Raw genomic sequence first — 10,597 nt, 5'->3', positions numbered from 1 at the left:
GAAGTAAAAACTGTGGCCTTACTGAAATCAATGTCAAAAATCCTCCGAGTTTAACAGAGGCAGGATTTCAGCCTGACCCTGGCAGACTTTCACACGCAGGGTAGCTGCTCAGCCTCTGCATAATGGAAGCTGCAGAATCCCCTATAAGCTCCTGATGACAGTCTGAACACAGTCCGCAATCCCATGCGCTCCGCTGGCAAACAAGAAGTGAGAGAAACTTACTTTAATTTTAGAATAAGTTTGCTGAATGGACAGTCTTGGGCTTTGAGAGCAGAATCTTCACACTTCTGGCAAATGCACCTCTCCTGGGGCAGCCTGGGGGCCCTGCGCTTTGCATGGCACAGCAGGTGTGTGCTCCCATGTCACCTACCGCATGCTGCCTCTGCTCTTACATACCCTCTGCCACGTAACTGGTGGGATCCCCACCTGAGGCAGCTTCCTCACTGCTAATTTGCAACACTGCTAATTTGCCCGAGGAGCTGAGAGCCAGCAAAGCATGGGGCCCTGCCTGCGTCCCAGGAGCCCAGCAGTGGGCCCTGCCCGCTCTGTTTGCACGAGGCTTTTCCTTGTCAGCCTTTCCCTGAGCCAGCTTCCACCACCCGGCTGCGAGGCGCTGGCACCGAGGTGCTGTGCTCCCCCCTGCACTCCAGCCTTGGGAGAAGGTAGCAAATTCGGCAAATTTCTTGTTAAAGTTGTGATCAATCCACCTGCCGTCAGGATTGGGCCAACAGTTATACCACATTCATGGGTCGTTAGAGATGAGAGGCACTTTATTTAAATGTCAGATGGTGTTATCAGTGATGAGGAAGGCATTATGGTGTACAAAATTAGGCTGCTAGAGACATCTACCTTCTGCTTCGTACACAAGGTGACATCCTTAGGTGTCTCTGCACCTACCTACAAAGAATATCATTTCATTAATAAATTCGAATATCTCCGTCTCTCCTAATTATTCGTTATTTCTTAGAGCTTATTAAAATTAACTCGGATATTTAAAAACTTGCACAGTAAAACCCGCAGCTGGGGCGCCCCAACAGCTCCCTCCGTGCAGCCAGGCCCCACCACCCTGCTCACCCTGGTGGGTCCAGAGGAGCTCAGCTTGAGGCACAGCTTGTACGTGTGACCGGATCGCTTCTGCGGCCCCCCATTGGTCAGAACAGAAGCAACTGATGAGAGCTGATTGGTCAGCAGGGAATAGACGGTGCTGATTGGACGAGAGCAGGCAGGACTGGAGTCACTGTTAGCCACATGCTGCAGGGCTGGGTTCCATGTGGGGACAGGCTCCATGTGAAGCCGGGCGCCATTTTGTGACAGGCTCCATGTGTGGACAGGTGCCATTTTGTGACAGGCTCCATGTTAGGCAGGTCTGGTCTGGTTTGGTCTGTGGGGACTAGATGATGAGTCTGGGCTGCTCAGCCGCCACTCAGCCAGCAGCAGTGAGGTGATTTCGGTGAGGTTTTTCAAAGGGGTGAAAAATAGTTTGCTTGCAGGTGTTTCCAGAAGTTCAGGGACTGGCCTGACCCCATCTAGTATCACCATCAGCTTTTGACCAACCAGCAAAGCAGCAGGTCCAAACTGTGCCAAAGGATGAGGAGGTTCCTAATAATTTGTGTTTACTGCAGAATTAAAAATGAGCTGGTGGAGTGAGAGACAGCATTAGGTTCCTTTATAAGGTTACGGATGTACGGCACAGGGCTCACTGCTAATGGGGTTAATTCTTCAAATGGGGGGAAAAATCAGATGGTAGCACCTTTAAATTGGCTCTTGGCAAGTACTCAATTATTGCAAGAGACCAATTAAATCAAGTTGGGGTCAGAGTGTCTCAGAGAGAGTTGTGGTGAATGGAGTCAAATCTGGTTGGAGGCCGGTCACTAGTGGAGTCCCCCAGGGCTCGGTACTGGGGCCGGTCCTCTTTAATATCTTTATCGATGATCTGGATGAGGGCGTCCAGTGCACCCTCAGTAAGTTTGCAGATGACACCAAGCTAAGTGCGTGTGTCGATCTGCTCGAGGGCAGGAAGGCTCTGCAGGAGGATCTGGATAGGCTGGAGCGATGGGCTGAGGTCAACTGCATGAAGTTCAACAAGGCCAAGTGCCGGGTCCTGCACCTGGGCTGCAACAACCCCAAGCAGAGCTACAGGCTGGGAGATGAGTGGCTGGAAAGCTGCCTGGCCGAGAAGGACCTGGGAGTATTGGTGGATAGTCGGCTGAATATGAGCCAGCAGTGTGCTCAGGTGGCCAAGAAGGCCAACGGCATCCTGGCCTGTATAAGAAGCAGTGTGGCCAGCAGGTCGAGGGAAGTGATTGTGCCCCTGTACTCGGCTCTGGTGAGGCCGCACCTCGAGTACTGTGTTCAGTTTTGGGCCCCTCGCTACAGAAAGGACATGGACGTGCTCGAGCGAGTCCAGAGAAGGGCGACCAAGCTGGTGAGGGGTCTGGAGAACAAGTCTTACGAGGAGCGGCTGAGGGAGCTGGGCTTGTTCAGCCTGGAGAAGAGGAGGCTCAGGGGCGACCTCATCGCTCTCTACAGTTACCTGAAAGGAGGCTGTAGAGAGGTGGGGGTTGGTCTATTCTCCCACGTGCCTAGTGACAGGACGAGGGGGAATGGGCTAAAGTTGCGACAGGGGAGTTTTAGGTTGGATGTTAGGAAGTACTTCTTTACCGAAAGGGTTATTAAGCATTGGAACGGGCTGCCCAGGGAGGTGGTGGAGTCACCATCCCTGGAGGTCTTTAAAAGACGTTTAGATGTAGAGCTTAGGGATATGGTTTAGTGGAGTACTTAGTGTTAGGTCGGAGGTTGGACTCGATGATCTTGAGGTCTCTTCCAACCTAGAGAAATCTGTGAATCTGTGAATCTGTGAGAACGGGGAGAAGCAGTTCTCAGGCTCATCAGCTGATGGGGGTTAGGAGTCTACAGGGAATGAAGTTCAAGTCAATAAACTCCCTGTAATTGGATTTACTCTAGTGCTTTGTTTTCCTTAAAATACATATAATTAAATGGAAAAAAAATGTGAAGAGAAAAGGGAAACATGAAAGTAGAGACGGGGAGGAAGCATGGTACTGTGCCGGGTACCGCGGTGCTCTGGCCTCACTGGTGCTGCTGCTTTCCACGAGGGCAGGCCTCATCATGGGAGAACCAGCACCACAATTACCTGGGGATGAAATTGAAGCTCTGTCCAAAGCCCTCTCCACCACCTGAGAACCACTTAAAGCCTTGTGTTAGGGCTTTACAAATGCTTTAAACAATACAGTGATCTTTGGATATGCTGTCTGTACTGGGGAATGCAATTGAGTCTTCCCTATGAGATCCATTCAAAGGCTGCCTGTTATTAAAGACTCACTAAAACCCTTAAACACTTGAGATAAAATGATACCTAAGTGGGATTCTCATTACATTGAGAAACACGAATAACTCCCTCGTTGTCTTCAGAGGAATTTAACTGCAGCTCATGGAATTCTGTACCTGGGTCACTGGTCATCGTCTGGACAGGAGTGACTTGCTGTGACCAGCATGTCAGTGACTCTTGCTCTAGAGGAATCCAAGGATGGACCTTGGCCAGTGACCACAGGGACCTGTGCATTAACATGCTCAGGACCCATCTCATACTTAAACACTTGGTTTTATACGCTCTGAGTCAGGCTTGTCTTCCTGACTGCTCTCAGGGAGCTGAAAGAACAGGTCACCAATTGACTTGGATTTTATTCTCTAATAGCTCTGAAAGATTTCTCATGCATTGACTTGACAAGAGCCTCTTCATCATGCCAGTTGGATCAATTGAATCCTGCTGGTAATGCTGCAGACTTTGTTCTTTCTTCAATTCTTTATATCTTCATGTAAAGAAAATGTGCAATAGGATCCTCTCATGATATTGGGGAAAAAATGAGACATCCAGTATTAATATGCTTAGACTTTATCACAGCATCCCAGTGGGGATTGTCTCCCCCTGATTCTTCATTTAGCACTTTAATACTTTTCCAGATCAAGTTAAATAATTATATAAATCCTCTGTGTTACAGAGACTTTGACTGTGCTAAAGAACATCACAATAAAACTTTTTTTCTAAAAAAAATATTAAGTCCTCAACAAAAACACCACCTTTTTCAATGGAAAAGTGCTACTCACATGACTCACGCAGGATTGTTAAATATCTGTTGCCTTTCCAAGGTAGTTACAGTCATTAACAGTGTCTACGCGATCCACGAGTGTATGGCAAAAGCAAGTAGCAACAGATTCTTGGTTTTCAGAACATACAGCATATACCTGAATGTTAAACCAAACAGGTAAAATAAAAACTCTAAGGCTAAGGAAGGCATCAGGCTAGCAGTTTTGGGATAGGAAGGCCACATATATTCTCAGGATAAGTTCATCAGTAAAGGCAATAGCAGTATTCCACAATTAAGTCAATGTTATTAATGACAATTGGAGGATACTGAGGCTCAGTTATGCTGAAAGCCAGTGACCAAAGTCCCATGAGTATGAGTGACAGCTGAATATTTTTGTTCTCCAGGCAAATATTAGATCCTTTATGTTTTTATCCATCATGTAGGGACTACTGTTTGGATGGGGAAGGTTTTGTTTCATACATATTTTCATACACTCAGTCAGACTGTTGTTTCTAATAATAAATCTGTGAGAAAGACATCTTCCTCCTCACATAGAGAGAGATCTTTGGTGCTTTGTCTTGGATTTGCCCTGCAGTCACCAACATGGCCAAGGGTGACTTGGGATGGGTTTGAATCCATAACTGCCTCATGGGGCTTTGCAGCACCTGAGAATCTGTAACTGCATTAACTGCATCTGGCAACTTTACTGAAAGACACTCTCTAAGGCTCTTCTTTCCCTCCATCCTTCACCCACACACTGTTTGTTACTTGCTCTCAAAATCTTTAACTTTTATTTTTGTTTTGGCCATCTGCTTTGGTAGTGTTGTATCTGTGGATAGCACATACAAGGTTAAAATGACGAGAACTCTTAAAACAAATAGGTAAATATTTGCAAATCTTCATGGATTACACAGCACCACTGTTATAAATAGTTTATAATATATTAATCAGAGGTGAAGAGGTGTTTTAATAAATAGTTAGTCAGTGATGGCTATCTGTATACATTTATAAAGTTACATCACTCTATTGCTTTTCACCTTTCTGATGTTTACTGCATCTTTCAGGGTGGTTTGTGATCTTCAGGACTAAGAAGAAATGTTTTTTGTTGTTTTGTTTTTAATTTATAAAATTTGTTTACCATTTATTAAAATATCTCTTCCTGCTTATTTACAGTTTATAAAAACTCAGGTATGAGATGGGATCTTCTTTGTTCTCTTGCTCCTGCTCTCTCTGGAACAGAACTAAAGATTCATATTGCCTTTCTTGTTTCACTTTCCACTTGCACCAAAAATTGGTGGCTTCTGGTTGTGCATGTGTATCCCCACCTTTCTAAAATGGTCCGCTGTGTTAGCAACACTTGAAATGAACTGGCAACTTTCTGCCAAAGATTGATTGGCACCAGCGCGCAGTTAATTGGTGAGACAGTAGTCACTCAGCTGATCAATTCAAGCTTGGGCTGTATGCCCTTTTTTAAGAGATAATGGGTTCTTTCGTATACCCAAGGCAGGATGGCTCATCTGTGCATGCTGTACCGAACTCCTGCCATAATGAGCCACATTTTGAGGCAGTGCCAGAACAGCATAGTGAGGTTACAGCCATGCCCAGTTTTTGAGTATTTGCCTAGTGTGATTATAATCTCTGAAATTAACTTCAGAGCCAGCATGCTGCAGTGATCGTTTAGCGGACTTGCTGGCCTTTCTGGCCTTTGGAACCAGATACGAAGAGACAATTACTCTTGGCACCAGGTCACCCCACTGATGGCTGTGATCTTCAGCCTCCCAGATGTACTCGGAGTAACTGAATGGGATTATGATGAAGTTAAATTGGCAAAGACTTGTCCTCTACTTTATTTCGTCTGAAGATGAGAATGAAAATAGCCCAGCCTGGCGTTGCCTTGCACAATAACCTAAATCTTTCACTAGTTTTTCACTCCTAGAGCTTGGAAATGTTTGTTTTGCTCAGACAGAAAACCCTGGAAAGCTATCGATGGTGACACTTGACAAACCCAACATGTTTTCTGGTATTATTCCCTGCAGGTAGTGCTTTCACATGTTATCTGTGTTCTACAGATTTCAGGAGCTATTCTGAGCCTCACAGCTCTTGGGCAGAGACACCATGTCTCATGAGCTGTACGGGTCATCTTTTTGGGGTAGAACGTGCCAGCATCTCACCACTGCAGCCACACCTTCCAGTCCCATCAAGGAGAAAGTGTTGATCTGTTTCAATCTCTTCATACTCATCCTCCCCCCCCCCCCCCTTTTTTTTTTAACATGCAAAGCTGTTTCATTTCAGAACCAGAACAATCGGGCATGCTGTAGCTGAGAGCTTTCTTTTTACCTTGGAAAATGCATGTAGCTCTTCTTGGTATCAGTGGGAGGTTTGAATACATATTTAATATCAAAGGCTTACATTAAAAAAAAAGAAAAAAAAGACTGATGATTCTTGCTGCCCAGCTTTGAGGCATACGAAAGGAACCAGATTTTGAAGCCACGCTGTGCTCTGACGATCAGGCCAGCCAGTTATATATACAAAACACTCGTTTCTTTTTATAATCCCAGCTGAAAAAATGGCAAAAAGATTTTAGGGAAGCAAGTACACAAACTACTTATTATCTATGTAATGTTTGTAATGGCAGTCCTCTGCTTTCCTTAATTTCTTCACAATTTACATATAAACGAGACATCGTATCACTGGGTAGTTTTATTTCTCCAAAACACTGTCAAGTATGTTGACAAAGTTTTAAGAGACTTAAATTAAATATTTGCCCTGGACCCAAAATTCATCATTCAGTTTAAGAAGGAACTGATTTCAAGACAAGGTGAGTGTGCTCTGAGGGCAGGCAGCCCTGCAGAGCTAAAGCCCAGGAGATTCCCACGGTGGCTACTGGCCTGCCTGAGAAAGCAGCGGTTACCTTTCTCCATAGTTTCCCTAAATATGACACAGGGATAGCAGAACCACCTCTGTGATCCAGTAATCTATACAGAAGTGCTGCTGAATGAACTGTAAAACTATTGCAGAGTCATTTGAAGTTTGAAGGGAGCTCACCCCAGGGCCCAGTTCTGCCCACATCCGATGAAACTTGCAGCAGATCACATTCAGCAAATGACAGGTCCACGAGAAGGCAACTTTGTCAGATGCAGTAATAGTGCAGGCTAATTTAAAGCCATTTAACATCTCTTGCTTAGTGTTAGCGATACATTCTGCCATTTAGGTGCTCCTTAATTAACATGGGAAAAATAAAACAACTCATTGCTGTGTCTAAAGGAAATCTTTGAGATAACTTAAGTAGGCTGAAAGAACTTTTCTAGGACAAAAGATTTTTTAACAGCTACAGATCTAATTAATCCTTTTGTATTATCTTTCTCATTTATTTGTTGCTTGTTGCTAGGGGCATGGGCAGGGAAAAGGCTAGTGAGGGGCTGTCTGTTAGTGCTGCTCATGGCCTGGTGTGTCTATATTGGCTGTGTTCTGCTCAGCGTTACTGCTGGAATCGATCCCCTGCAGCTGACAGAGGTTATTGCTGGTCCTCTCCTCTCTTCTTGAGGTCTCCCTGGGTCCGCCTGGGAGAGGAGTACCCGCTCCAGAGATAGTCCTTCTTCATGCAAGACAGAACAGATGGAGACCACGCGAAAGAATTACAGTCTGCCTAGGACCCAGCACGTCCTTACACAGACGAGTACAATAAATCCCTGTGTAGTGCCTACATGCACAAGAAAGACTGTCAGATCATGTTTACGCTTTGAAAAGATCCTAAAACCAGCAACCAGCAGCATTTGCATTTTAGGCTTTGTTTTGATGCAGAGAATGTGCATCCCAAGCATCTGGTTAGTCACCACACCTTTCTGTGAGCTCCGCAGGACGAAGGAGGGAAAAAGAAGCACAGGATGCATTAGAAGCAAATGATGGGAGAAAAGCAGTCAGTTGTGGTATTAATAGAGCATTGCTTGCCATCAAAGCTGGATTATTTCAACATCTAATCAACTTCAGAGCATAAAGAGACTCTGGAGCAAGCATGATTGATGACTCAGATTCTACTAGAGCTGTTGTAATGAGGAGGGAGACGTGTAATCCTTTCTGTGGCATTACCCTAAAACTCAGAGGCACTGGAACAAGCTTGGACATACAACAAGTATGTCTGAGCAACAATTTTCTCTGCAGACCTAAGGATGCAGTGCCTGTGAAGTTCAGAAATCCTGCCCGCAAGCCTACCATAATGTCACCTGGCAGTTATCCTGCCTAACTTCAGACAGCTGTGGCTTAAGCATCTCATCTAAGCCAGCTCTCTAGCGGTCTTCCCCAGCAGCTAATAAAGATCAAAGTCCCCTGGAGGTGACCCAGACCACCAGCCATGGACACCATCTCAGGAGTCAGGGACTTGCAAATCCACACCACACAGCACCTGCTTTTACTGCATGGGAGTTGGAGGCAGAGGATAGGGAAAAAATGTGGTGGGGAAAGGGAGGGACCAAAAAGTTGGAGTAAAAGCTGTTCCCAAACTTTGGTCCCTCTAAATCATTGCATATCCTAATATATCTTGGTTGACTGTATCTTCTTTGCAGCTTTTAATGCCCTTTTCTTGCTACTTACAAGTTTTTTTCTCATATTTGCATATGAGTCACTTAAACACTTCCTTTTATCTATTGTGTATAAATATCCTTATGGATGTCACAGAATGGTAGCTATACTCAAAGTAGATGGACACAAAAAAGAGTGTCAGAAGGCACAGACAAAGCCACTAGCTGATGTATTCAAGCTGATTTATTACCCATTGTCAGATTTAGAGGTTCAAAATTATGTTAAAACAATTTACAGTGACACTTAGAGCTGTGAAAGAGAAATCAGGGATGCTCTGCCAAATCTGTGTGCCATCATCTATCATTTATCAGTCTGATCCAGTCAATCATCTAACTTAATTCACCGTCTTTGTAAAGGCAACTATTATCTTAAGGTCTAAATGCCACATCTGTATAGACTTGAAACCCATATTTCAAAGTTTGTCTGGCACGGATAAGTAATTGCATGCTAGGAGGACTGGCTTCTCCACTGGTTTTACCGGGTGACACTATCATCTTCCATCAGTTTTTCATGTGAACTCACTGTAAATAAATTAGATCAGTATACATAATATTTAGAGAAGGAGTGTGAGGCTGGAAGGCACTGCAAATTAAGCAAAAATACATACCAAGCTAGAAAGTGCTTTTATAGGCAGCCTAGCGGGAGATAATGCATACACATATTAATTAATTGTGACTGTAGGCACCAAGCAATAACACAAGTGCTGGAATAGCTCAAGGCATTCACAGCTACGCTTCCTGGGGCACAGAGATTCCACTCCTCACTGAAGTTTTGACAGGGAGGGAAGGGGAAGCATCTAATTTTATACAAACGAGGGCTCTGAAGTATTTCAGTGGTGTTTGTTGTTTCATTACCGTGGATATATAGCAAAGCAGTGTCAAATCCAGGCCTCTTAAAATCGAGATTTAAACCGGCCTTCCTTCTTGCATAGTTATGGTTCCTGGGAACCTCATCAAGAAGCAGGACCCTTGTGCTCAGTGCTGGCCAAGCCCTAGCAGTTTGTTGCAGACACAATATCAGATCGCACTGAGGTACTATATTTGACGCACAGATTTCATGAAGAGATCCAGGTGAGTGCTAGGAATTGCATACATGGCAAATCAATCCTTTCCTTCTCTAAATAGAGAAGAGAAAGAAGGAAACATGGAAAATGTGTCCCAAAGGCACAGTGAATTAGCAGAACCAGAACCAAACCAAACCAAACCTAAACAAGCCTACATTCAAAATACACCTGCCCCTTAAAGCACGCCTCTTCCATTCCCTCACATATGTCTCCATCCACAGCGACAAGGCAAGCCTATTTTACCTGACATTTGTAAGAAGTATTTTCTTACATATTTTTGCCAAATGCTAGATCTGCTTATAGAGATAAAAATGCCAACTGTTTTCAAAGGACTGGATTTGCTCTTCTCATCCAAAAGCCAAAAAAGCCACGGTGCAAACAAGTATTACCTGGATTTCTTGGCAACCCTGAAGGCAGAATATGACATTCTTAATGAGACTCCTTATGCTCTGCCATCCCACCAAGCCCAAAATGAGGTCTCGTGTTTATTCCTTGGGTGTTTGCTGCAGAGGCTGCGTTCCAGCTCCTATTGCAGTCTCAGGAAGGACAAGGCACGCAGAAGGAAATTGTACCAGGTCTTGCAAGAATAATGCTGCCATTGTACTCCTGCAGAAGGAGAAAATACAAAAGTTCACCAATGTCTTCCACCTGTTCATTTTATCCTGACTAGCTTTGAGATCTTGCCAGGTATGCATTAACCAACTAGTGGAGGCTACCTTGCAATAGTGTCTTTACATCCCTTTGGATGTTAGAGGAAATAGCTAGAGATGCTGGAGCAAATAGCATGAATTAATTCAATTCTATTTAGCAACAGTCTCTGGCAAGAGCTTTGGGGTACCAAAGGAAAGCTGAGCTC

The sequence above is a fragment of the Anser cygnoides genome, chromosome 15 (assembly GCF_040182565.1).
Source record: "Anser cygnoides isolate HZ-2024a breed goose chromosome 15, Taihu_goose_T2T_genome, whole genome shotgun sequence".
In the NCBI taxonomy this organism is placed as follows: Eukaryota; Metazoa; Chordata; class Aves; order Anseriformes; family Anatidae; genus Anser; species Anser cygnoides.
The sequence above is the reverse complement of the archived record's forward strand: the minus strand, read 5'-3'. Positions refer to the sequence as shown.